This window comes from Loxodonta africana, chromosome 3, assembly GCF_030014295.1.
Source record: "Loxodonta africana isolate mLoxAfr1 chromosome 3, mLoxAfr1.hap2, whole genome shotgun sequence".
In the NCBI taxonomy this organism is placed as follows: Eukaryota; Metazoa; Chordata; class Mammalia; order Proboscidea; family Elephantidae; genus Loxodonta; species Loxodonta africana.
The window spans coordinates 196,625,663-196,651,508 of record NC_087344.1 but is presented as its reverse complement, the minus strand read 5'-3'; the positions used below and the strand labels follow the sequence as shown (position 1 = coordinate 196,651,508).

The 25,846-nt window shown below is 65.1% G+C and overlaps 18 non-coding genes across 18 annotated transcripts; 6 read left to right on the top strand and 12 right to left on the bottom strand.

Moving 5' to 3' along the window:
- Positions 1-3,167: 3,167 nt before the first annotated feature.
- TRNAE-CUC (transfer RNA glutamic acid (anticodon CUC)) lies at positions 3,168-3,239 on the bottom strand. The gene has a single exon. It is a non-coding gene; the product is annotated as a tRNA-Glu (tRNA).
- Positions 3,240-3,505: 266 nt separating this feature from the next.
- TRNAG-UCC (transfer RNA glycine (anticodon UCC)) lies at positions 3,506-3,577 on the bottom strand. Its single transcript has one exon. It is a non-coding gene; the product is annotated as a tRNA-Gly (tRNA).
- A 792-nt stretch (positions 3,578-4,369) lies between these two features.
- Positions 4,370-4,441, bottom strand: TRNAD-GUC (transfer RNA aspartic acid (anticodon GUC)). The gene has a single exon. It is a non-coding gene; the product is annotated as a tRNA-Asp (tRNA).
- Positions 4,442-5,021: 580 nt separating this feature from the next.
- On the top strand, positions 5,022-5,104 carry TRNAL-CAG (transfer RNA leucine (anticodon CAG)). The gene has a single exon. It is a non-coding gene; the product is annotated as a tRNA-Leu (tRNA).
- Positions 5,105-6,884: 1,780 nt separating this feature from the next.
- On the top strand, positions 6,885-6,955 carry TRNAG-GCC (transfer RNA glycine (anticodon GCC)). Its single transcript has one exon. It is a non-coding gene; the product is annotated as a tRNA-Gly (tRNA).
- Positions 6,956-10,151: 3,196 nt separating this feature from the next.
- Positions 10,152-10,223, bottom strand: TRNAE-CUC (transfer RNA glutamic acid (anticodon CUC)). Its single transcript has one exon. It is a non-coding gene; the product is annotated as a tRNA-Glu (tRNA).
- Positions 10,224-10,489: 266 nt separating this feature from the next.
- Positions 10,490-10,561, bottom strand: TRNAG-UCC (transfer RNA glycine (anticodon UCC)). The gene has a single exon. It is a non-coding gene; the product is annotated as a tRNA-Gly (tRNA).
- Positions 10,562-11,353: 792 nt separating this feature from the next.
- On the bottom strand, positions 11,354-11,425 carry TRNAD-GUC (transfer RNA aspartic acid (anticodon GUC)). Its single transcript has one exon. It is a non-coding gene; the product is annotated as a tRNA-Asp (tRNA).
- Positions 11,426-12,009: 584 nt separating this feature from the next.
- Positions 12,010-12,092, top strand: TRNAL-CAG (transfer RNA leucine (anticodon CAG)). The gene has a single exon. It is a non-coding gene; the product is annotated as a tRNA-Leu (tRNA).
- A 1,780-nt stretch (positions 12,093-13,872) lies between these two features.
- On the top strand, positions 13,873-13,943 carry TRNAG-GCC (transfer RNA glycine (anticodon GCC)). Its single transcript has one exon. It is a non-coding gene; the product is annotated as a tRNA-Gly (tRNA).
- A 3,173-nt stretch (positions 13,944-17,116) lies between these two features.
- Positions 17,117-17,188, bottom strand: TRNAE-CUC (transfer RNA glutamic acid (anticodon CUC)). Its single transcript has one exon. It is a non-coding gene; the product is annotated as a tRNA-Glu (tRNA).
- Positions 17,189-17,454: 266 nt separating this feature from the next.
- On the bottom strand, positions 17,455-17,526 carry TRNAG-UCC (transfer RNA glycine (anticodon UCC)). The gene has a single exon. It is a non-coding gene; the product is annotated as a tRNA-Gly (tRNA).
- A 792-nt stretch (positions 17,527-18,318) lies between these two features.
- On the bottom strand, positions 18,319-18,390 carry TRNAD-GUC (transfer RNA aspartic acid (anticodon GUC)). Its single transcript has one exon. It is a non-coding gene; the product is annotated as a tRNA-Asp (tRNA).
- A 580-nt stretch (positions 18,391-18,970) lies between these two features.
- TRNAL-CAG (transfer RNA leucine (anticodon CAG)) lies at positions 18,971-19,053 on the top strand. The gene has a single exon. It is a non-coding gene; the product is annotated as a tRNA-Leu (tRNA).
- Positions 19,054-20,833: 1,780 nt separating this feature from the next.
- Positions 20,834-20,904, top strand: TRNAG-GCC (transfer RNA glycine (anticodon GCC)). The gene has a single exon. It is a non-coding gene; the product is annotated as a tRNA-Gly (tRNA).
- A 3,186-nt stretch (positions 20,905-24,090) lies between these two features.
- Positions 24,091-24,162, bottom strand: TRNAE-CUC (transfer RNA glutamic acid (anticodon CUC)). The gene has a single exon. It is a non-coding gene; the product is annotated as a tRNA-Glu (tRNA).
- Positions 24,163-24,428: 266 nt separating this feature from the next.
- TRNAG-UCC (transfer RNA glycine (anticodon UCC)) lies at positions 24,429-24,500 on the bottom strand. Its single transcript has one exon. It is a non-coding gene; the product is annotated as a tRNA-Gly (tRNA).
- A 792-nt stretch (positions 24,501-25,292) lies between these two features.
- Positions 25,293-25,364, bottom strand: TRNAD-GUC (transfer RNA aspartic acid (anticodon GUC)). Its single transcript has one exon. It is a non-coding gene; the product is annotated as a tRNA-Asp (tRNA).
- Positions 25,365-25,846: the final 482 nt, after the last annotated feature.

Here is a 25,846-nt window from a genome sequence, read left to right as displayed (position 1 = left end):
CTGCCCCAATTCACACCGCCGCCTGCTCAGTGCTTGCTCTGCTTGCTCTGCTCTGCTCTGCTCTGCTCCGCTCTGGCTCTCCTACTACACTCGGGGCAACTCTCCCAGAGCCCTGGGGCTCCGCTCCCACCTGCAGCCAGCCCACCAGTGTGCCAGCGCCCTGCGCCTCTCCCACACCCTGGGGCCGAAAGCACACCGCGCTCCGGCGCCGACCGCCAGTGGGCTCTGCCCCAACACTTCTCCCGGGCAGCCACCCTTTTCTCTTCATCACCCTGACGAAACCTTAGCCACACGTTTCACTTCACGGAGGACCACCGTGCAACACGCGGGCTTTGGCTGCGGGGACTCCATGCCTCTTCCCATCTCACCACCCTTCCTGGCCACGCTCCCAAAATGACACCATCCTTGCTGGACCATTACCAAGGAAGTCGCACGGCCGGATCCATACTCGGAAAAGCAACGCATTACGCTCCCCTACCGTGTCCTGGTCATCATCGCGCACGAGAAAATGAAAGTCATGTCAGTACAGTCACTTTAGCCCACTCCTCCACAACACAGTGGTAAACACGCCCCTTCCTTGCCCGCCTCCCCCTTACCACGATCCAAACTTTTGGCCAAAGGTCACTGGAGGCATCTGTTGCTCGGGCCTCTTTCAATCTCCACTGAGTCCCCCGTCCCACCCCACCGCACCCCACGGTGCCCCAAACGCGCACCTAACGCACTCCCGTGTCCTGACAAAGGGACGTTTAAGCCTCTGGGCCAGTCGCGCGCCCTAAGACCTCACGGCCTTTTCCAGACGTTTTTCTCTCTTCCCTTCTCTTCTAATCTCTCTCTGCGTGTCTCTCTGTGTGTCTGTCTGTTTCTCGCTCCCTCTTCTGCCCGTCCGTCTCTGTCTCTATCTCTGTCTCCCTCTCTGTCTCCCGGTCCCTGTCTCACGCTGGCTCTCTCTCGACAGCACCCTTGCCCCCAATCAACCTCCCACTCTTTAGGTTGACTGACTTCAGGCACAGCACCGCGGGCAACCTTGTCTGGCCGGGTCCAGTCTCATGACGTGCCCTTGGATCTGGGTGGGACCTAAGCCCACCCTCCCAACACTCCCCCCCCACCCCCGCCACCCAGCTAGCCATCTAGTGGTCCTTCCAGCCTCCGCCTGACCCGCCACCACAGACCTCTATCACACGAACGCCTTGCCTTGCCCTGATGACGCACATCCACCGGGCTGGCCACCCCCGGCATCCCCAGGGTCGCCCCCGCCCCTCCCATGTCCCCACCCTCATCTCCACACTGGCCTGGCATAATGCTCCGAAGCCCCCAAGCCTCTGCAGCGCCGGCACCTGACTGGGCGGCCGCACTCGCTGCGCCCCCTCCTGCCCTAGGGCGGCTTGGACACTCTGACATCTGGACTCCTTCTCCCACCTGCCAGCACTCAGGACACGTCTGTCCCCTCTTTTGGGTTTCCCTCACCTTTCCCTGTCCTTTGTGTCGTGCCACCCGAACAACCAGCCAGCTTCCTCCACTGCGGTCATCTATCCACAACTCACAAAACAGGGGCAGGAAGGAAGTGCCTGGGGTGACAGTAAGCTTCTCTATGATCACACGGGTTCCTGCTCACAAGGCTATGCCTTTCCATGCCTGGCCTTCTACTGCCCTGACATTCCAAGCCGCTGAAAAGCCCGCGGAGTGCAGTTCTACTCTCAGACACATGGGGTCGCCGGGAGTCAGAATCCACCCCATCGCCCTTTTCAAAAGCCATCTCTTTCTTCAAATCCCGTGAACGGCCACCCCAAGGGATGAAGTTATGCTCATGCCACAACAGGCATGAACCTTGAAGACATTCGCCGAGTCAAGTAAACCAGACCCAAAACAACAAACGTTGTATGATTTTACTTTCGTCGCGTCTGTATAACAGGTAACTTCCCAGACCAACAAAGGAGAATAGACGTTTCCCGGGGTAGCCGGGAAGGGGAAACAGGAGGCCCTCATTATGTGGGAACAGGGTTGGTTTGGGAATGACTAAAAAAAAAAAAAAAAGTGGAAATGGATATTCGTGGCGGTTAGAAAAGACGGCGAACGTCCTTAAAGCCACTGAATTCTGCACTCAGAAATGGTGAAAATGATATATTCTGTCTTACGTATACTTTCACCACAATTAAAGACAGAGAGAGCGGGAAGGGGAGGTGAGTGGGAAGAGAACCACGAAGATACCCAAGGAACGACTGTCTGGCGTGAGGCTTGTGCGTTTCCTTGCGTGCAAACTTGATTTCTAAGAAAAAGAGTCTTGAAGCAAATATTAGACCCTCTCTGTCCTCAGGCCTTGCAAGACGCGGATGACTGCCGTCTGCCATCTACCAGGCGCGGCATCATCGATGAGTTAACGAGAGGGACGCTCGGGGTGGAAGAGGGGATGGACACCGGGATAGATATGCGATAAGGCAGGAGTGGGATAAAATGCATGGGTCGTACAATCCGGGGGGCGGGAGTAGGGGTGTTCTCGGTCAATTTGTGTCCACGCTGAGATCTGTTGGCGCCTTGCTAATACCGTCGTGTTAGAGAGTCGGGGAAGGCTACCTGCTGCCACCGCCCCTCAGCCGTTGGGCATGTCCATTTCCCCGACGGCCCCCGGTCTCACATTCCTCTCTCCCCCTTACTCTCATCCCCCCCCCCCTCCGACCCCACCCGGACCCCCCCAGCTGGCCGGGCATTCCCAGATTCCCCTTTCACGTTCTTCTGTCTCCCGGCCGCCGTCGCCCTGCTCAGGGTCTGGGCCTTCACAAGCTTGGCTCCCCCAGCCCAGGTCTGGCCTGGTAGCTGAGCCAAATGCAAGCACGCGCCAGGGCGCGCGCTGGCAGCAGCGAGGACGCGGGCTCCGCTCCTGGCCACCGCCGGCCAGAGGCTGTCCTGGCCTGTGGGCTTTGGGGCTGACAGATGCCAGAGAACGCGAGCGCCTGCGCCAGCGCCAGCGCCAGCGCCAGCGCCAGCGCCAGCGCCAGCGCCAGGGCGGACGAGCAAGTAGGCCTGTGGTGGGCGAGCGGGTCGAAAAGGATCGGATGGCATTGGTGGCGGCAGCGGGCCAGGCGGTGTGCTGGGCCTGCAAGCGTTGGCTAAAAGGCAGGTGTGGAGGGAGGTGCGCGGCAAGTTGTTTGTGGGCAGAGAGGAAGAAGAACGGCTTCCCTGACCGGGAATCGAACCCGGGCCGCGGCGGTGAGAGCGCCGAATCCTAACCACTAGACCACCAGGGAGCGTCGGGACACCCGTCCTGCCTGCGCCACCTGCACTCAGCGCCTCCGCACCCCTCGGCCCCAGCCGTGGACCTTGCTCCGGCCTCCAGTCGCCCGGCCCGGCCTCCCCTGGCACTCCGCGCCCTTTTCTCTTGCTCGCAGCACCCCCAAAACGCTGGGCGCCTCCTTCCTTCTCCCACACATACACACCGAGCCAAGTGCCGACTCCGTCAGCCATACCTGGCAAGACGGCCCTGGGCTGGGCCTCTGGCAAAAAGTCAGCCCACTGCGTTGGCCGGGAATCGAACCCGGGTCAACTGCTTGGAAGGCAGCTATGCTCACCACTATACCACCAACGCCGCACGGCCCAGACAAGCCCAAGATGCCGCGCGGAACTCGCACCAGCGTGCTGCCGCCGCCGCCGCCCGCCGCCGGGCGCAGACCCTTCTCGACGCCTGGCTCACCCGTCCGCGGCTCCGGGCCCTCACAGCACCACCAGCCGCCGCCCGGCGCCAGCCGAGCCCCGCCGCTCTCCACACGCCCCCGCCCCGCCCTCCTCAGCCCCGCCGCTGGGGGGCGCTCTCCCGCTCGCTTCCTCCGGCCTCCCGCCCGCAGCGGGGCGCTCCAGGGCGCGCGGCCCCCCACCCCCGGCCCTGAGCTCCCGGCTGCGGCCTGCCCCCGGGGCACGCCTGCTCCACACCCCCGGCTCGCCAAGCCCCTTCCATTCTCCGCCACGTCGCGGCCGCTCGGCGACGCTCGGCTAGGCCACAGCCGGCACCGAGACGGTGCACATCTCCGACAGGCCGCTCTCCACCTGGCACCTGGGAGCCGGAGTCGCTGGGCGGCGGTCGGCGACCCTGAGCCGGGGGGCGGAAGACACCCATCCGCTGGGGACGGGCCGCTCCTCAAGCGCTGCCGGGACCCGAGAAGGCTGCTGTGGCTGGCGGGCGACCAGGCGCCTTGGCCAGGAGGATTGGAAGGGAAGGTGGGCGGAGGGTGGGCTGTGCCCCGCAGAGGATGACGCCAAGGGCCCAGGTGGAGCGCGGAGGGCAGGGCAGGGCGGGGCAGGGCAGGGCAGGGCATTGCGCCGGCCACTGGGTCTGAGAGCGGGCGCCGGGTGCGTGGCGGCAGAGGCCAAAAAGGGCGTCTGCCTCCCCGTCGGGGAATCGAACCCCGGTCTCCCGCGTGACAGGCGGGGATACTCACCACTATACTAACGAGGACGGCGGTGGCCGTCCGGGGTGCAGAACGCTCTCCCGCCGCCGCCGCTGCACACCACGCCGACTCCGACTCCGACGCCGACGCCTCTTCCTGCCCCCTGCTCGCTGCATGCTCGGCGACAGAGCGCGCCCCGCCCACCTCCATCCTCGCCGTCCACGCAGCCTGGCACCCGGGCCGGGCCCGGGGGATACCGAAGCTCCGCGTGCGCGGCGGCCGCTTCCCTCCACGGCGGCGAAAGCGCCGGGAGAAAGAAAGGGGATCGAGCGGGCAGAAAACGTCTGCGAGGAGGAGGAGGCATTGGTGGGCGCGAGAGCTGACGTGAGGACGGAGGCCGGGGCAGCGGCTGGCGGGGCCCGGGGGACGGTGCGTGGGGGAGTTGGCCGGGCACCTCGCCGGGTCGGCCGGCCTTGGTGGCGCTCGGCTCCGAGCCTTCGCGCGCGCCGTCCGTCCGTCCGTCCGTCCGTCCGTCCGTCCGTCGGTCGCGCAGCCGCAAGGCCGTCCAGGAGGCGCGCCGACCGGCCCAGGGCACCGGCGTTGGCGCGGCGTCGCAGCCGGGCCAGCGGCGACGCGCCCACAGCCGCCGTCAGGATGGCCGAGCGGTCTAAGGCGCTGCGTTCAGGTCGCAGTCTCCCCTGGAGGCGTGGGTTCGAATCCCACTCCTGACAAGACAACCTTTTGGCAACAGCCACCTACTGTCCCCAGCCTTCACCACACGCGTCTCTGCCCTTTACTGGGCGACTGTCCACGCTCGGGCCGTGCAATCCTTCTGCCTCTCCAGCCTCCAGCCCGTGGCCCCACCCCGCTCCGACACCCTAACTTGTCAGGCACATCCCTGACAGCTAGGATGCTCCAGCGCCTTGAACCCCTCTGGTAACTGCCTTTCCGGCCAGCCCCAGCCCAACTGCCCACCATGAAACGCACCCCTCCTACCTGCCTGCCCCCGCATCCGCGCGGTTTCTCGACTTCCCATCGCAGCTACCTCCTCTCTCTTACCCCTGTCCTCTCTCTGCCCTCGCCCTTTCCCTCTTCCCTCTGTCTTTCACCTCTCCCTCTCCCTCTCCCTCTCTCTCTGTCTTTGTCAGGCCCCGATTACCCAACAAGCAAGGTAGGCACGGGTCCAATTGTTAGGCTTCCCACCAATCTGCAGCTCACGATCTCACCGCTCTCCCACCGCAGCAAGGATGTGGTGAAGCCCACTTGAAACCGCTCACCACAGAGTAGGGAGCCAATACAGTGGAGCCCGCCCGTGCGCGCGACCCTGGCTCAACGCAAGCCGCTGCTCACCGGCCTTCCTGGTTAATCCGCCCCTGGTCTTTAGCCCCGTTTGCCTGCGTGTGTCTGTGGGCTCCATCTGGCCCGTGTGGAAAGCCCTCCCCGGTGGTCGTCCACTTTCTGCCCGCTGAACAGCAGCAACTCGCTTTTGCCCTGCGCTGCTGCAAGCAGCACCACACCACCCAAAACCTTGGCCATCATCCCGCCCTTTCCACACCAGCCTCCTGCCCATTCCTCTCTCCCGCCCCGAATCCCCTTCCCACTAACACCCGCTGCGCCCTCTCTTCAGCCCGTGGTCTCCGCGCTTGTTGAGTTTGGGGACCTTGCCTCCCCACACCGGCCATGCCGCTGCATTTTCAGCCCCACCACCGGCTGGCGAGGAGAAGCCAGAGCCGGGCACAGGGCCCGGTCCACCTCGGGCGCGCCACATCCCAGTTCCACGAGGGTAGCCGCTGCCTGGGAGCAGACCCACCGCGCCAACGACCTCTCTGCTGCCGAAGAGCTCTTTCGATGGGTGGGCCGGCTCCCGCTCCACAACCCACCCCCTCCAGCACAGCATCCTAAGGAGTGCGGCTGGCCGGAGGACGGAGGGCGGAAGGCAGGCTCAGACCGCTGTGGCCACTTTGTCCGACGTCCCGCCGCTGGCAGGCAGCCGCCACAGGAGGATGCAGGCGTCCCGCTCCCTTGCTCCCGGACCTCCTGTGCCCACACCCCCAAGCACGGGCCAGAAAACTGGCCGCCCAAGGGGGTCCTGGGGGTGCATGCCGGGGGTCGCCGCCGGGACAGCTGTGAGCACCTCTGCGCGCCACAGGCCACCTGGCCTGGCTGGGATTGGCGCTGGCCGACCAGGCTCCTTCGGGCTCTAGGCTTCCTCCCAGCCACGGGATGGGCAGGGACTACCTCTCTCCCTCCGCCTCCGTCCAGGACCCTCGACACGCCTGGCACCTGCCTCTCTTCCACGTCGGTCGCCCAGACCCCTTCCCTTGCCCGCCCGTCCCGCCCACCCGCACCAGGCCGCCGGCCCCAGGCTGGCCGCCGCCGCCTGCCTAGCTCTAGGGGAGCAGAGAGACAGACGCTCCGGCCAGGTAGTGAGCAGCGTCCTGAGCCCAGCGGCGGGCCAGCGAAGACAGGGCAGGGGCACAGGCTGGAGCCAGCCGCCCGGACGCCGGCAGCGCATGGGTGGTTCAGTGGTAGAATTCTCGCCTGCCACGCGGGAGGCCCGGGTTCGATTCCCGGCCCATGCAGTCCCCTGTCCCCTTTTGGTCGCTCTGCCCCAATTCACACCGCCGCCTGCTCAGTGCTTGCTCTGCTTGCTCTGCTCTGCTCTGCTCTGCTCTGCTCTGCTCTGCTCTGCTCTGCTCCGCTCTGGCTCTCCTACTACACTCGGGGCAACTCTCCCAGAGCCCTGGGGCTCCGCTCCCACCTGCAGCCAGCCCACCAGTGTGCCAGCGCCCTGCGCCTCTCCCACACCCTGGGGCCGAAAGCACACCGCGCTCCGGCGCCGACCGCCAGTGGGCTCTGCCCCAACACTTCTCCCGGGCAGCCACCCTTTTCTCTTCATCACCCTGACGAAACCTTAGCCACACGTTTCACTTCACGGAGGACCACCGTGCAACACGCGGGCTTTGGCTGCGGGGACTCCATGCCTCTTCCCATCTCACCACCCTTCCTGGCCACGCTCCCAAAATGACACCATCCTTGCTGGACCATTACCAAGGAAGTCGCACGGCCGGATCCATACTCGGAAAAGCAACGCATTACGCTCCCCTACCGTGTCCTGGTCATCATCGCGCACGAGAAAATGAAAGTCATGTCAGTACAGTCACTTTAGCCCACTCCTCCACAACACAGTGGTAAACACGCCCCTTCCTTGCCCGCCTCCCCCTTACCACGATCCAAACTTTTGGCCAAAGGTCACTGGAGGCATCTGTTGCTCGGGCCTCTTTCAATCTCCACTGAGTCCCCCGTCCCACCCCACCGCACCCCACGGTGCCCCAAACGCGCACCTAACGCACTCCCGTGTCCTGACAAAGGGACGTTTAAGCCTCTGGGCCAGTCGCGCGCCCTAAGACCTCACGGCCTTTTCCAGACGTTTTTCTCTCTTCCCTTCTCTTCTAATCTCTCTCTGCGTGTCTCTCTGTGTGTCTGTCTGTTTCTCGCTCCCTCTTCTGCCCGTCCGTCTCTGTCTCTATCTCTGTCTCCCTCTCTGTCTCCCGGTCCCTGTCTCACGCTGGCTCTCTCTCGACAGCACCCTTGCCCCCAATCAACCTCCCACTCTTTAGGTTGACTGACTTCAGGCACAGCACCGCGGGCAACCTTGTCTGGCCGGGTCCAGTCTCATGACGTGCCCTTGGATCTGGGTGGGACCTAAGCCCACCCTCCCAACACTCCCCCCCCACCCCCGCCACCCAGCTAGCCATCTAGTGGTCCTTCCAGCCTCCGCCTGACCCGCCACCACAGACCTCTATCACACGAACGCCTTGCCTTGCCCTGATGACGCACATCCACCGGGCTGGCCACCCCCGGCATCCCCAGGGTCGCCCCCGCCCCTCCCATGTCCCCACCCTCATCTCCACACTGGCCTGGCATAATGCTCCGAAGCCCCCAAGCCTCTGCAGCGCCGGCACCTGACTGGGCGGCCGCACTCGCTGCGCCCCCTCCTGCCCTAGGGCGGCTTGGACACTCTGACATCTGGACTCCTTCTCCCACCTGCCAGCACTCAGGACACGTCTGTCCCCTCTTTTGGGTTTCCCTCACCTTTCCCTGTCCTTTGTGTCGTGCCACCCGAACAACCAGCCAGCTTCCTCCACTGCGGTCATCTATCCACAACTCACAAAACAGGGGCAGGAAGGAAGTGCCTGGGGTGACAGTAAGCTTCTCTATGATCACACGGGTTCCTGCTCACAAGGCTATGCCTTTCCATGCCTGGCCTTCTACTGCCCTGACATTCCAAGCCGCTGAAAAGCCCGCGGAGTGCAGTTCTACTCTCAGACACATGGGGTCGCCGGGAGTCAGAATCCACCCCATCGCCCTTTTCAAAAGCCATCTCTTTCTTCAAATCCCGTGAACGGCCACCCCAAGGGATGAAGTTATGCTCATGCCACAACAGGCATGAACCTTGAAGACATTCGCCGAGTCAAGTAAACCAGACCCAAAACAACAAACGTTGTATGATTTTACTTTCGTCGCGTCTGTATAACAGGTAACTTCCCAGACCAACAAAGGAGAATAGACGTTTCCCGGGGTAGCCGGGAAGGGGAAACAGGAGGCCCTCATTATGTGGGAACAGGGTTGGTTTGGAAATGACTAAAAAAAAAAAAAGTGGAAATGGATATTCGTGGCGATTAGAAAAGACGGCGAACGTCCTTAAAGCCACTGAATTCTGCACTCAGAAATGGTGAAAATGATATATTCTGTCTTACGTATACTTTCACCACAATTAAAGACAGAGAGAGCGGGAAGGGGAGGTGAGTGGGAAGAGAACCACGAAGATACCCAAGGAACGACTGTCTGGCGTGAGGCTTGTGCGTTTCCTTGCGTGCAAACTTGATTTCTAAGAAAAAGAGTCTTGAAGCAAATATTAGACCCTCTCTGTCCGCAGGCCTTGCAAGACGCGGATGACTGCCGTCTGCCATCTACCAGGCGCGGCATCATCGATGAGTTAACAAGAGGGACGCTCGGGGTGGAAGAGGGGATGGACACCGGGATAGATATGCGATAAGGCAGGAGTGGGATAAAATGCATGGGTCGTACAATCCGGGGGGCGGGAGTAGGGGTGTTCTCGGTCAATTTGTGTCCACGCTGAGATCTGTTGGCGCCTTGCTAATACCGTCGTGTTAGAGAGTCGGGGAAGGCTACCTGCTGCCACCGCCCCTCAGCCGTTGGGCATGTCCATTTCCCCGACGGTCCCCGGTCTCACATTCCTCTCTCCCCCTTACTCTCATCCCCCCCCCGACCCCACCCGGACCCCCCCAGCTGGCCGGGCATTCTCAGATTCCCCTTTCACGTTCTTCTGTCTCCCGGCCGCCGTCGCCCTGCTCAGGATCTGGGCCTTCACAAGCTTGGCTCCCCCAGCCCAAGTCTGGCCTGGTAGCTGAGCCAAATGCAAGCACGCGCCAGGGCGCGCGCTGGCAGCAGCGAGGACGCGGGCTCCGCTCCTGGCCACTGCCGGCCAGAGGCTGTCCTGGCCTGTGGGCTTTGGGGCTGACAGATGCCAGAGAACGCGAGCGCCTGCGCCAGCGCCAGCGCCAGCGCCAGCGCCAGCGCCAGGGCGGACGAGCAAGTAGGCCTGTGGTGGGCGAGCGGGTCGAAAAGGATCGGATGGCATTGGTGGCGGCAGCGGGCCAGGCGGTGTGCTGGGCCTGCAAGCGTTGGCTAAAAGGCAGGTGTGGAGGGAGGTGCGCGGCAAGTTGTTTGTGGGCAGAGAGGAAGAAGAACGGCTTCCCTGACCGGGAATCGAACCCGGGCCGCGGCGGTGAGAGCGCCGAATCCTAACCACTAGACCACCAGGGAGCGTCGGGACACCCGTCCTGCCTGCGCCACCTGCACTCAGCGCCTCCGCACCCCTCGGCCCCAGCCGTGGACCTTGCTCCGGCCTCCAGTCGCCCGGCCCGGCCTCCCCTGGCACTCCGCGCCCTTTTCTCTTGCTCGCAGCACCCCCAAAACGCTGGGCGCCTCCTTCCTTCTCCCACACATACACACCGAGCCAAGTGCCGACTCCGTCAGCCATACCTGGCAAGACGGCCCTGGGCTGGGCCTCTGGCAAAAAGTCAGCCCACTGCGTTGGCCGGGAATCGAACCCGGGTCAACTGCTTGGAAGGCAGCTATGCTCACCACTATACCACCAACGCCGCACGGCCCAGACAAGCCCAAGATGCCGCGCGGAACTCGCGCCAGCGTGCTGCCGCCGCCGCCGCCCGCCGCCGGGCGCAGACCCTTCTCGACGCCTGGCTCACCCGTCCGCGGCTCCGGGCCCTCACAGCACCACCAGCCGCCGCCCGGCGCCAGCCGAGCCCCGCCGCTCTCCACACGCCCCCGCCCCGCCCTCCTCAGCCCCGCCGCTGGGGGGCGCTCTCCCGCTCGCTTCCTCCGGCCTCCCGCCCGCAGCGGGGCGCTCCAGGGCGCGCGGCCCCCCACCCCCGGCCCTGAGCTCCCGGCTGCGGCCTGCCCCCGGGGCACGCCTGCTCCACACCCCCGGCTCGCCAAGCCCCTTCCATTCTCCGCCACGTCGCGGCCGCTCGGCGACGCTCGGCTAGGCCACAGCCGGCACCGAGACGGTGCACATCTCCGACAGGCCGCTCTCCACCTGGCACCTGGGAGCCGGAGTCGCTGGGCGGCGGTCGGCGACCCTGAGCCGGGGGGCGGAAGACACCCATCCGCTGGGGACGGGCCGCTCCTCAAGCGCTGCCGGGACCCGAGAAGGCTGCTGTGGCTGGCGGGCGACCAGGCGCCTTGGCCAGGAGGATTGGAAGGGAAGGTGGGCGGAGGGTGGGCTGTGCCCCGCAGAGGATGACGCCAAGGGCCCAGGTGGAGCGCGGAGGGCAGGGCAGGGCGGGGCAGGGCAGGGCAGGGCATTGCGCCGGCCACTGGGTCTGAGAGCGGGCGCCGGGTGCGTGGCGGCAGAGGCCAAAAAGGGCGTCTGCCTCCCCGTCGGGGAATCGAACCCCGGTCTCCCGCGTGACAGGCGGGGATACTCACCACTATACTAACGAGGACGGCGGTGGCCGTCCGGGGTGCAGAACGCTCTCCCGCCGCCGCCGCTGCACACCACGCCGACTCCGACTCCGACGCCGACGCCTCTTCCTGCCCCCTGCTCGCTGCATGCTCGGCGACAGAGCGCGCCCCGCCCACCTCCATCCTCGCCGTCCACGCAGCCTGGCACCCGGGCCGGGCCCGGGGGATACCGAAGCTCCGCGTGCGCGGCGGCCGCTTCCCTCCACGGCGGCGAAAGCGCCGGGAGAAAGAAAGGGGATCGAGCGGGCAGAAAACGTCTGCGAGGAGGAGGAGGCATTGGTGGGCGCGAGAGCTGACGTGAGGACGGAGGCCGGGGCAGCGGCTGGCGGGGCCCGGGGGACGGTGCGTGGGGGAGTTGGCCGGGCACCTCGCCGGGTCGGCCGGCCTTGGTGGCGCTCGGCTCCGAGCCTTCGCGCGCGCCGTCCGTCCGTCCGTCCGTCCGTCCGTCCGTCCGTCCGTCGGTCGCGCAGCCGCAAGGCCGTCCAGGAGGCGCGCCGACCGGCCCAGGGCACCGGCGTTGGCGCGGCGTCGCAGCCGGGCCAGCGGCGACGCGCCCACAGCCGCCGTCAGGATGGCCGAGCGGTCTAAGGCGCTGCGTTCAGGTCGCAGTCTCCCCTGGAGGCGTGGGTTCGAATCCCACTCCTGACAAGACAACCTTTTGGCAACAGCCACCTACTGTCCCCAGCCTTCACCACACGCGTCTCTGCCCTTTACTGGGCGACTGTCCACGCTCGGGCCGTGCAATCCTTCTGCCTCTCCAGCCTCCAGCCCGTGGCCCCACCCCGCTCCGACACCCTAACTTGTCAGGCACATCCCTGACAGCTAGGATGCTCCAGCGCCTTGAACCCCTCTGGTAACTGCCTTTCCGGCCAGCCCCAGCCCAACTGCCCACCATGAAACGCACCCCTCCTACCTGCCTGCCCCCGCATCCGCGCGGTTTCTCGACTTCCCATCGCAGCTACCTCCTCTCTCTTACCCCTGTCCTCTCTCTGCCCTCGCCCTTTCCCTCTTCCCTCTGTCTTTCACCTCTCCCTCTCCCTCTCCCTCTCTCTCTGTCTTTGTCAGGCCCCGATTACCCAACAAGCAAGGTAGGCACGGGTCCAATTGTTAGGCTTCCCACCAATCTGCAGCTCACGATCTCACCGCTCTCCCACCGCAGCAAGGATGTGGTGAAGCCCACTTGAAACCGCTCACCACAGAGTAGGGAGCCAATACAGTGGAGCCCGCCCGTGCGCGCGACCCTGGCTCAACGCAAGCCGCTGCTCACCGGCCTTCCTGGTTAATCCGCCCCTGGTCTTTAGCCCCGTTTGCCTGCGTGTGTCTGTGGGCTCCATCTGGCCCGTGTGGAAAGCCCTCCCCGGTGGTCCTCCACTTTCTGCCCGCTGAACAGCAGCAACTCGCTTTTGCCCTGCGCTGCTGCAAGCAGCACCACACCACCCAAAACCTTGGCCATCATCCCGCCCTTTCCACACCAGCCTCCTGCCCATTCCTCTCTCCCGCCCCGAATCCCCTTCCCACTAACACCCGCTGCGCCCTCTCTTCAGCCCGTGGTCTCCGCGCTTGTTGAGTTTGGGGACCTTGCCTCCCCACACCGGCCATGCCGCTGCATTTTCAGCCCCACCACCGGCTGGCGAGGAGAAGCCAGAGCCGGGCACAGGGCCCGGTCCACCTCGGGCGCGCCACATCCCAGTTCCACGAGGGTAGCCGCTGCCTGGGAGCAGACCCACCGCGCCAACGACCTCTCTGCTGCCGAAGAGCTCTTTCGATGGGTGGGCCGGCTCCCGCTCCACAACCCACCCCCTCCAGCACAGCATCCTAAGGAGTGCGGCTGGCCGGAGGACGGAGGGCGGAAGGCAGGCTCAGACCGCTGTGGCCACTTTGTCCGACGTCCCGCCGCTGGCAGGCAGCCGCCACAGGAGGATGCAGGCGTCCCGCTCCCTTGCTCCCGGACCTCCTGTGCCCACACCCCCAAGCACGGGCCAGAAAACTGGCCGCCCAAGGGGGTCCTGGGGGTGCATGCCGGGGGTCGCCGCCGGGACAGCTGTGAGCACCTCTGCGCGCCACAGGCCACCTGGCCTGGCTGGGATTGGCGCTGGCCGACCAGGCTCCTTCGGGCTCTAGGCTTCCTCCCAGCCACGGGATGGGCAGGGACTACCTCTCTCCCTCCGCCTCCGTCCAGGACCCTCGACACGCCTGGCACCTGCCTCTCTTCCACGTCGGTCGCCCAGACCCCTTCCCTTGCCCGCCCGTCCCGCCCACCCGCACCAGGCCGCCGGCCCCAGGCTGGCCGCCGCCGCCTGCCTAGCTCTAGGGGAGCAGAGAGACAGACGCTCCGGCCAGGTAGTGAGCAGCGTCCTGAGCCCAGCGGCGGGCCAGCGAAGACAGGGCAGGGGCACAGGCTGGAGCCAGCCGCCCGGACGCCGGCAGCGCATGGGTGGTTCAGTGGTAGAATTCTCGCCTGCCACGCGGGAGGCCCGGGTTCGATTCCCGGCCCATGCAGTCCCCTGTCCCCTTTTGGTCGCTCTGCCCCAATTCACACCGCCGCCTGCTCAGTGCTTGCTCTGCTTGCTCTGCTCTGCTCTGCTCTGCTCCGCTCTGGCTCTCCTACTACACTCGGGGCAACTCTCCCAGAGCCCTGGGCTCCGCTCCCACCTGCAGCCAGCCCACCAGTGTGCCAGCGCCCTGCGCCTCTCCCACACCCTGGGGCCGAAAGCACACCGCGCTCCGGCGCCGACCGCCAGTGGGCTCTGCCCCAACACTTCTCCCGGGCAGCCACCCTTTTCTCTTCATCACCCTGACGAAACCTTAGCCACACGTTTCACTTCACGGAGGACCACCGTGCAACACGCGGGCTTTGGCTGCGGGGACTCCATGCCTCTTCCCATCTCACCACCCTTCCTGGCCACGCTCCCAAAATGACACCATCCTTGCTGGACCATTACCAAGGAAGTCGCACGGCCGGATCCATACTCGGAAAAGCAACGCATTACGCTCCCCTACCGTGTCCTGGTCATCATCGCGCACGAGAAAATGAAAGTCATGTCAGTACAGTCACTTTAGCCCACTCCTCCACAACACAGTGGTAAACACGCCCCTTCCTTGCCCGCCTCCCCCTTACCACGATCCAAACTTTTGGCCAAAGGTCACTGGAGGCATCTGTTGCTCGGGCCTCTTTCAATCTCCACTGAGTCCCCCGTCCCACCCCACCGCACCCCACGGTGCCCCAAACGCGCACCTAACGCACTCCCGTGTCCTGACAAAGGGACGTTTAAGCCTCTGGGCCAGTCGCGCGCCCTAAGACCTCACGGCCTTTTCCAGACGTTTTTCTCTCTTCCCTTCTCTTCTAATCTCTCTCTGCGTGTCTCTCTGTGTGTCTGTCTGTTTCTCGCTCCCTCTTCTGCCCGTCCGTCTCTGTCTCTATCTCTGTCTCCCTCTCTGTCTCCCGGTCCCTGTCTCACGCTGGCTCTCTCTCGACAGCACCCTTGCCCCCAATCAACCTCCCACTCTTTAGGTTGACTGACTTCAGGCACAGCACCGCGGGCAACCTTGTCTGGCCGGGTCCAGTCTCATGACGTGCCCTTGGATCTGGGTGGGACCTAAGCCCACCCTCCCAACACTCCCCCCCCACCCCCGCCACCCAGCTAGCCATCTAGTGGTCCTTCCAGCCTCCGCCTGACCCGCCACCACAGACCTCTATCACACGAACGCCTTGCCTTGCCCTGATGACGCACATCCACCGGGCTGGCCACCCCCGGCATCCCCAGGGTCGCCCCCGCCCCTCCCATGTCCCCACCCTCATCTCCACACTGGCCTGGCATAATGCTCCGAAGCCCCCAAGCCTCTGCAGCGCCGGCACCTGACTGGGCGGCCGCACTCGCTGCGCCCCCTCCTGCCCTAGGGCGGCTTGGACACTCTGACATCTGGACTCCTTCTCCCACCTGCCAGCACTCAGGACACGTCTGTCCCCTCTTTTGGGTTTCCCTCACCTTTCCCTGTCCTTTGTGTCGTGCCACCCGAACAACCAGCCAGCTTCCTCCACTGCGGTCATCTATCCACAACTCACAAAACAGGGGCAGGAAGGAAGTGCCTGGGGTGACAGTAAGCTTCTCTATGATCACACGGGTTCCTGCTCACAAGGCTATGCCTTTCCATGCCTGGCCTTCTACTGCCCTGACATTCCAAGCCGCTGAAAAGCCCGCGGAGTGCAGTTCTACTCTCAGACACATGGGGTCGCCGGGAGTCAGAATCCACCCCATCGCCCTTTTCAAAAGCCATCTCTTTCTTCAAATCCCGTGAACGGCCACCCCAAGGGATGAAGTTATGCTCATGCCACAACAGGCATGAACCTTGAAGACATTCGCCGAGTCAAGTAAACCAGACCCAAAACAACAAACGTTGTATGATTTTACTTTCGTCGCGTCTGTATAACAGGTAACTTCCCAGACCAACAAAGGAGAATAGACGTTTCCCGGGGTAGCCGGGAAGGGGAAACAGGAGGCCCTCATTATGTGGGAACAGGGTTGGTTTGGGAATGACTAAAAAAAAAAAAAAAAGTGGAAATGGATATTCGTGGCGGTTAGAAAAGACGGCGAACGTCCTTAAAGCCACTGAATTCTGCACTCAGAAATGGTGAAAATGATATATTCTGTCTTACGTATACTTTCACCACAATTAAAGACAGAGAGAGCGGGAAGGGGAGGTGAGTGGGAAGAGAACCACGAAGATACCCAAGGAACGACTGTCTGGCGTGAGGCTTGTGCGTTTCCTTGCGTGCAAACTTGATTTCTAAGAAAAAGAGTCTTGAAGCAAATATTAGACCCTCTCTGTCCGCAGGCCTTGCAAGACGCGGATGACTGCCGTCTGCCATCTACCAGGCGCGGCATCATCGATGAGTTAACAAGAGGGACGCTCGGGGTGGAAGAGGGGATGGACACCGGGATAGATATGCGATAAGGCAGGAGTGGGATAAAATGCATGGGTCGTACAATCCGGGGGGCGGGAGTAGGGGTGTTCTCGGTCAATTTGTGTCCACGCTGAGATCTGTTGGCGCCTTGCTAATACCGTCGTGTTAGAGAGTCGGGGAAGGCTACCTGCTGCCACCGCCCCTCAGCCGTTGGGCATGTCCATTTCCCCGACGGTCCCCGGTCTCACATTCCTCTCTCCCCCTTACTCTCATCCCCCCCCCGACCCCACCCGGACCCCCCCAGCTGGCCGGGCATTCTCAGATTCCCCTTTCACGTTCTTCTGTCTCCCGGCCGCCGTCGCCCTGCTCAGGATCTGGGCCTTCACAAGCTTGGCTCCCCCAGCCCAAGTCTGGCCTGGTAGCTGAGCCAAATGCAAGCACGCGCCAGGGCGCGCGCTGGCAGCAGCGAGGACGCGGGCTCCGCTCCTGGCCACTGCCGGCCAGAGGCTGTCCTGGCCTGTGGGCTTTGGGGCTGACAGATGCCAGAGAACGCGAGCGCCTGCGCCAGCGCCAGCGCCAGCGCCAGCGCCAGCGCCAGGGCGGACGAGCAAGTAGGCCTGTGGTGGGCGAGCGGGTCGAAAAGGATCGGATGGCATTGGTGGCGGCAGCGGGCCAGGCGGTGTGCTGGGCCTGCAAGCGTTGGCTAAAAGGCAGGTGTGGAGGGAGGTGCGCGGCAAGTTGTTTGTGGGCAGAGAGGAAGAAGAACGGCTTCCCTGACCGGGAATCGAACCCGGGCCGCGGCGGTGAGAGCGCCGAATCCTAACCACTAGACCACCAGGGAGCGTCGGGACACCCGTCCTGCCTGCGCCACCTGCACTCAGCGCCTCCGCACCCCTCGGCCCCAGCCGTGGACCTTGCTCCGGCCTCCAGTCGCCCGGCCCGGCCTCCCCTGGCACTCCGCGCCCTTTTCTCTTGCTCGCAGCACCCCCAAAACGCTGGGCGCCTCCTTCCTTCTCCCACACATACACACCGAGCCAAGTGCCGACTCCGTCAGCCATACCTGGCAAGACGGCCCTGGGCTGGGCCTCTGGCAAAAAGTCAGCCCACTGCGTTGGCCGGGAATCGAACCCGGGTCAACTGCTTGGAAGGCAGCTATGCTCACCACTATACCACCAACGCCGCACGGCCCAGACAAGCCCAAGATGCCGCGCGGAACTCGCGCCAGCGTGCTGCCGCCGCCGCCGCCCGCCGCCGGGCGCAGACCCTTCTCGACGCCTGGCTCACCCGTCCGCGGCTCCGGGCCCTCACAGCACCACCAGCCGCCGCCCGGCGCCAGCCGAGCCCCGCCGCTCTCCACACGCCCCCGCCCCGCCCTCCTCAGCCCCGCCGCTGGGGGGCGCTCTCCCGCTCGCTTCCTCCGGCCTCCCGCCCGCAGCGGGGCGCTCCAGGGCGCGCGGCCCCCCACCCCCGGCCCTGAGCTCCCGGCTGCGGCCTGCCCCCGGGGCACGCCTGCTCCACACCCCCGGCTCGCCAAGCCCCTTCCATTCTCCGCCACGTCGCGGCCGCTCGGCGACGCTCGGCTAGGCCACAGCCGGCACCGAGACGGTGCACATCTCCGACAGGCCGCTCTCCACCTGGCACCTGGGAGCCGGAGTCGCTGGGCGGCGGTCGGCGACCCTGAGCCGGGGGGCGGAAGACACCCATCCGCTGGGGACGGGCCGCTCCTCAAGCGCTGCCGGGACCCGAGAAGGCTGCTGTGGCTGGCGGGCGACCAGGCGCCTTGGCCAGGAGGATTGGAAGGGAAGGTGGGCGGAGGGTGGGCTGTGCCCCGCAGAGGATGACGCCAAGGGCCCAGGTGGAGCGCGGAGGGCAGGGCAGGGCGGGGCAGGGCAGGGCAGGGCATTGCGCCGGCCACTGGGTCTGAGAGCGGGCGCCGGGTGCGTGGCGGCAGAGGCCAAAAAGGGCGTCTGCCTCCCCGTCGGGGAATCGAACCCCGGTCTCCCGCGTGACAGGCGGGGATACTCACCACTATACTAACGAGGACGGCGGTGGCCGTCCGGGGTGCAGAACGCTCTCCCGCCGCCGCCGCTGCACACCACGCCGACTCCGACTCCGACGCCGACGCCTCTTCCTGCCCCCTGCTCGCTGCATGCTCGGCGACAGAGCGCGCCCCGCCCACCTCCATCCTCGCCGTCCACGCAGCCTGGCACCCGGGCCGGGCCCGGGGGATACCGAAGCTCCGCGTGCGCGGCGGCCGCTTCCCTCCACGGCGGCGAAAGCGCCGGGAGAAAGAAAGGGGATCGAGCGGGCAGAAAACGTCTGCGAGGAGGAGGAGGCATTGGTGGGCGCGAGAGCTGACGTGAGGACGGAGGCCGGGGCAGCGGCTGGCGGGGCCCGGGGGACGGTGCGTGGGGGAGTTGGCCGGGCACCTCGCCGGGTCGGCCGGCCTTGGTGGCGCTCGGCTCCGAGCCTTCGCGCGCGCCGTCCGTCCGTCCGTCCGTCCGTCCGTCCGTCCGTCGGTCGCGCAGCCGCAAGGCCGTCCAGGAGGCGCGCCGACCGGCCCAGGGCACCGGCGTTGGCGCGGCGTCGCAGCCGGGCCAGCGGCGACGCGCCCACAGCCGCCGTCAGGATGGCCGAGCGGTCTAAGGCGCTGCGTTCAGGTCGCAGTCTCCCCTGGAGGCGTGGGTTCGAATCCCACTCCTGACAAGACAACCTTTTGGCAACAGCCACCTACTGTCCCCAGCCTTCACCACACGCGTCTCTGCCCTTTACTGGGCGACTGTCCACGCTCGGGCCGTGCAATCCTTCTGCCTCTCCAGCCTCCAGCCCGTGGCCCCACCCCGCTCCGACACCCTAACTTGTCAGGCACATCCCTGACAGCTAGGATGCTCCAGCGCCTTGAACCCCTCTGGTAACTGCCTTTCCGGCCAGCCCCAGCCCAACTGCCCACCATGAAACGCACCCCTCCTACCTGCCTGCCCCCGCATCCGCGCGGTTTCTCGACTTCCCATCGCAGCTACCTCCTCTCTCTTACCCCTGTCCTCTCTCTGCCCTCGCCCTTTCCCTCTTCCCTCTGTCTTTCACCTCTCCCTCTCCCTCTCCCTCTCTCTCTGTCTTTGTCAGGCCCCGATTACCCAACAAGCAAGGTAGGCACGGGTCCAATTGTTAGGCTTCCCACCAATCTGCAGCTCACGATCTCACCGCTCTCCCACCGCAGCAAGGATGTGGTGAAGCCCACTTGAAACCGCTCACCACAGAGTAGGGAGCCAATACAGTGGAGCCCGCCCGTGCGCGCGACCCTGGCTCAACGCAAGCCGCTGCTCACCGGCCTTCCTGGTTAATCCGCCCCTGGTCTTTAGCCCCGTTTGCCTGCGTGTGTCTGTGGGCTCCATCTGGCCCGTGTGGAAAGCCCTCCCCGGTGGTCCTCCACTTTCTGCCCGCTGAACAGCAGCAACTCGCTTTTGCCCTGCGCTGCTGCAAGCAGCACCACACCACCCAAAACCTTGGCCATCATCCCGCCCTTTCCACACCAGCCTCCTGCCCATTCCTCTCTCCCGCCCCGAATCCCCTTCCCACTAACACCCGCTGCGCCCTCTCTTCAGCCCGTGGTCTCCGCGCTTGTTGAGTTTGGGGACCTTGCCTCCCCACACCGGCCATGCGGCTGCATTTTCAGCCCCACCACCGGCTGGCGAGGAGAAGCCAGAGCCGGGCACAGGGCCCGGTCCACCTCGGGCGCGCCACATCCCAGTTCCACGAGGGTAGCCGCTGCCTGGGAGCAGACCCACCGCGCCAACGACCTCTCTGCTGCCGAAGAGCTCTTTCGATGGGTGGGCCGGCTCCCGCTCCACAACCCACCCCCTCCAGCACAGCATCCTAAGGAGTGCGGCTGGCCGGAGGACGGAGGGCGGAAGGCAGGCTCAGACCGCTGTGGCCACTTTGTCCGACGTCCCGCCGCTGGCAGGCAGCCGCCACAGGAGGATGCAGGCGTCCCGCTCCCTTGCTCCCGGACCTCCTGTGCCCACACCCCCAAGCACGGGCCAGAAAACTGGCCGCCCAAGGGGGTCCTGGGGGTGCATGCCGGGGGTCGCCGCCGGGACAGCTGTGAGCACCTCTGCGCGCCACAGGCCACCTGGCCTGGCTGGGATTGGCGCTGGCCGACCAGGCTCCTTCGGGCTCTAGGCTTCCTCCCAGCCACGGGATGGGCAGGGACTACCTCTCTCCCTCCGCCTCCGTCCAGGACCCTCGACACGCCTGGCACCTGCCTCTCTTCCACGTCGGTCGCCCAGACCCCTTCCCTTGCCCGCCCGTCCCGCCCACCCGCACCAGGCCGCCGGCCCCAGGCTGGCCGCCGCCGCCTGCCTAGCTCTAGGGGAGCAGAGAGACAGACGCTCCGGCCAGGTAGTGAGCAGCGTCCTGAGCCCAGCGGCGGGCCAGCGAAGACAGGGCAGGGGCACAGGCTGGAGCCAGCCGCCCGGACGCCGGCAGCGCATGGGTGGTTCAGTGGTAGAATTCTCGCCTGCCACGCGGGAGGCCCGGGTTCGATTCCCGGCCCATGCAGTCCCCTGTCCCCTTTTGGTCGCTCTGCCCCAATTCACACCGCCGCCTGCTCAGTGCTTGCTCTGCTTGCTCTGCTCTGCTCTGCTCTGCTCTGCTCCGCTCTGGCTCTCCTACTACACTCGGGGCAACTCTCCCAGAGCCCTGGGGCTCCGCTCCCACCTGCAGCCAGCCCACCAGTGTGCCAGCGCCCTGCGCCTCTCCCACACCCTGGGGCCGAAAGCACACCGCGCTCCGGCGCCGACCGCCAGTGGGCTCTGCCCCAACACTTCTCCCGGGCAGCCACCCTTTTCTCTTCATCACCCTGACGAAACCTTAGCCACACGTTTCACTTCACGGAGGACCACCGTGCAACACGCGGGCTTTGGCTGCGGGGACTCCATGCCTCTTCCCATCTCACCACCCTTCCTGGCCACGCTCCCAAAATGACACCATCCTTGCTGGACCATTACCAAGGAAGTCGCACGGCCGGATCCATACTCGGAAAAGCAACGCATTACGCTCCCCTACCGTGTCCTGGTCATCATCGCGCACGAGAAAATGAAAGTCATGTCAGTACAGTCACTTTAGCCCACTCCTCCACAACACAGTGGTAAACACGCCCCTTCCTTGCCCGCCTCCCCCTTACCACGATCCAAACTTTTGGCCAAAGGTCACTGGAGGCATCTGTTGCTCGGGCCTCTTTCAATCTCCACTGAGTCCCCCGTCCCACCCCACCGCACCCCACGGTGCCCCAAACGCGCACCTAACGCACTCCCGTGTCCTGACAAAGGGACGTTTAAGCCTCTGGGCCAGTCGCGCGCCCTAAGACCTCACGGCCTTTTCCAGACGTTTTTCTCTCTTCCCTTCTCTTCTAATCTCTCTCTGCGTGTCTCTCTGTGTGTCTGTCTGTTTCTCGCTCCCTCTTCTGCCCGTCCGTCTCTGTCTCTATCTCTGTCTCCCTCTCTGTCTCCCGGTCCCTGTCTCACGCTGGCTCTCTCTCGACAGCACCCTTGCCCCCAATCAACCTCCCACTCTTTAGGTTGACTGACTTCAGGCACAGCACCGCGGGCAACCTTGTCTGGCCGGGTCCAGTCTCATGACGTGCCCTTGGATCTGGGTGGGACCTAAGCCCACCCTCCCAACACTCCCCCCCCACCCCCGCCACCCAGCTAGCCATCTAGTGGTCCTTCCAGCCTCCGCCTGACCCGCCACCACAGACCTCTATCACACGAACGCCTTGCCTTGCCCTGATGACGCACATCCACCGGGCTGGCCACCCCCGGCATCCCCAGGGTCGCCCCCGCCCCTCCCATGTCCCCACCCTCATCTCCACACTGGCCTGGCATAATGCTCCGAAGCCCCCAAGCCTCTGCAGCGCCGGCACCTGACTGGGCGGCCGCACTCGCTGCGCCCCCTCCTGCCCTAGGGCGGCTTGGACACTCTGACATCTGGACTCCTTCTCCCACCTGCCAGCACTCAGGACACGTCTGTCCCCTCTTTTGGGTTTCCCTCACCTTTCCCTGTCCTTTGTGTCGTGCCACCCGAACAACCAGCCAGCTTCCTCCACTGCGGTCATCTATCCACAACTCACAAAACAGGGGCAGGAAGGAAGTGCCTGGGGTGACAGTAAGCTTCTCTATGATCACACGGGTTCCTGCTCACAAGGCTATGCCTTTCCATGCCTGGCCTTCTACTGCCCTGACATTCCAAGCCGCTGAAAAGCCCGCGGAGTGCAGTTCTACTCTCAGACACATGGGGTCGCCGGGAGTCAGAATCCACCCCATCGCCCTTTTCAAAAGCCATCTCTTTCTTCAAATCCCGTGAACGGCCACCCCAAGGGATGAAGTTATGCTCATGCCACAACAGGCATGAACCTTGAAGACATTCGCCGAGTCAAGTAAACCAGACCCAAAACAACAAACGTTGTATGATTTTACTTTCGTCGCGTCTGTATAACAGGTAACTTCCCAGACCAACAAAGGAGAATAGACGTTTCCCGGGGTAGCCGGGAAGGGGAAACAGGAGGCCCTCATTATGTGGGAACAGGGTTGGTTTGGGAATGACTAAAAAAAAAAAAAAAGTGGAAATGGATATTCGTGGCGATTAGAAAAGACGGCGAACGTCCTTAAAGCCACTGAATTCTGCACTCAGAAATGGTGAAAATGATATATTCTGTCTTACGTATACTTTCACCACAATTAAAGACAGAGAGAGCGGGAAGGGGAGGTGAGTGGGAAGAGAACCACGAAGATACCCAAGGAACGACTGTCTGGCGTGAGGCTTGTGCGTTTCCTTGCGTGCAAACTTGATTTCTAAGAAAAAGAGTCTTGAAGCAAATATTAGACCCTCTCTGTCCGCAGGCCTTGCAAGACGCGGATGACTGCCGTCTGCCATCTACCAGGCGCGGCATCATCGATGAGTTAACAAGAGGGACGCTCGGGGTGGAAGAGGGGATGGACACCGGGATAGATATGCGATAAGGCAGGAGTGGGATAAAATGCATGGGTCGTACAATCCGGGGGGCGGGAGTAGGGGTGTTCTCGGTCAATTTGTGTCCACGCTGAGATCTGTTGGCGCCTTGCTAATACCGTCGTGTTAGAGAGTCGGGGAAGGCTACCTGCTGCCACCGCCCCTCAGCCGTTGGGCATGTCCATTTCCCCGACGGCCCCCGGTCTCACATTCCTCTCTCCCCCTTACTCTCATCCCCCCCCTCCGACCCCACCCGGACCCCCCCAGCTGGCCGGGCATTCCCAGATTCCCCTTTCACGTTCTTCTGTCTCCCGGCCGCCGTCGCCCTGCTCAGGATCTGGGCCTTCACAAGCTTGGCTCCCCCAGCCCAGGTCTGGCCTGGTAGCTGAGCCAAATGCAAGCACGCGCCAGGGCGCGCGCTGGCAGCAGCGAGGACGCGGGCTCCGCTCCTGGCCACTGCCGGCCAGAGGCTGTCCTGGCCTGTGGGCTTTGGGGCTGACAGATGCCAGAGAACGCGAGCGCCTGCGCCAGCGCCAGCGCCAGCGCCAGCGCCAGCGCCAGCGCCAGGGCGGACGAGCAAGTAGGCCTGTGGTGGGCGAGCGGGTCGAAAAGGATCGGATGGCATTGGTGGCGGCAGCGGGCCAGGCGGTGTGCTGGGCCTGCAAGCGTTGGCTAAAAGGCAGGTGTGGAGGGAGGTGCGCGGCAAGTTGTTTGTGGGCAGAGAGGAAGAAGAACGGCTTCCCTGACCGGGAATCGAACCCGGGCCGCGGCGGTGAGAGCGCCGAATCCTAACCACTAGACCACCAGGGAGCGTCGGGACACCCGTCCTGCCTGCGCCACCTGCACTCAGCGCCTCCGCACCCCTCGGCCCCAGCCGTGGACCTTGCTCCGGCCTCCAGTCGCCCGGCCCGGCCTCCCCTGGCACTCCGCGCCCTTTTCTCTTGCTCGCAGCACCCCCAAAACGCTGGGCGCCTCCTTCCTTCTCCCACACATACACACCGAGCCAAGTGCCGACTCCGTCAGCCATACCTGGCAAGACGGCCCTGGGCTGGGCCTCTGGCAAAAAGTCAGCCCACTGCGTTGGCCGGGAATCGAACCCGGGTCAACTGCTTGGAAGGCAGCTATGCTCACCACTATACCACCAACGCCGCACAGCCCAGACAAGCCCAAGATGCCGCGCGGAACTCGCACCAGCGTGCTGCCGCCGCCGCCGCCCGCCGCCGGGCGCAGACCCTTCTCGACGCCTGGCTCACCCGTCCGCGGCTCCGGGCCCTCACAGCACCACCAGCCGCCGCCCGGCGCCAGCCGAGCCCCGCCGCTCTCCACACGCCCCCGCCCCGCCCTCCTCAGCCCCGCCGCTGGGGGGCGCTCTCCCGCTCGCTTCCTCCGGCCTCCCGCCCGCAGCGGGGCGCTCCAGGGCGCGCGGCCCCCCACCCCCGGCCCTGAGCTCCCGGCTGCGGCCTGCCCCCGGGGCACGCCTGCTCCACACCCCCGGCTCGCCAAGCCCCTTCCATTCTCCGCCACGTCGCGGCCGCTCGGCGACGCTCGGCTAGGCCACAGCCGGCACCGAGACGGTGCACATCTCCGACAGGCCGCTCTCCACCTGGCACCTGGGAGCCGGAGTCGCTGGGCGGCGGTCGGCGACCCTGAGCCGGGGGGCGGAAGACACCCATCCGCTGGGGACGGGCCGCTCCTCAAGCGCTGCCGGGACCCGAGAAGGCTGCTGTGGCTGGCGGGCGACCAGGCGCCTTGGCCAGGAGGATTGGAAGGGAAGGTGGGCGGAGGGTGGGCTGTGCCCCGCAGAGGATGACGCCAAGGGCCCAGGTGGAGCGCGGAGGGCAGGGCAGGGCGGGGCAGGGCAGGGCAGGGCATTGCGCCGGCCACTGGGTCTGAGAGCGGGCGCCGGGTGCGTGGCGGCAGAGGCCAAAAAGGGCGTCTGCCTCCCCGTCGGGGAATCGAACCCCGGTCTCCCGCGTGACAGGCGGGGATACTCACCACTATACTAACGAGGACGGCGGTGGCCGTCCGGGGTGCAGAACGCTCTCCCGCCGCCGCCGCTGCACACCACGCCGACTCCGACTCCGACGCCGACGCCTCTTCCTGCCCCCTGCTCGCTGCATGCTCGGCGACAGAGCGCGCCCCGCCCACCTCCATCCTCGCCGTCCACGCAGCCTGGCACCCGGGCCGGGCCCGGGGGATACCGAAGCTCCGCGTGCGCGGCGGCCGCTTCCCTCCACGGCGGCGAAAGCGCCGGGAGAAAGAAAGGGGATCGAGCGGGCAGAAAACGTCTGCGAGGAGGAGGAGGCATTGGTGGGCGCGAGAGCTGACGTGAGGACGGAGGCCGGGGCAGCGGCTGGCGGGGCCCGGGGGACGGTGCGTGGGGGAGTTGGCCGGGCACCTCGCCGGGTCGGCCGGCCTTGGTGGCGCTCGGCTCCGAGCCTTCGCGCGCGCCGTCCGTCCGTCCGTCCGTCCGTCCGTCCGTCGGTCGCGCAGC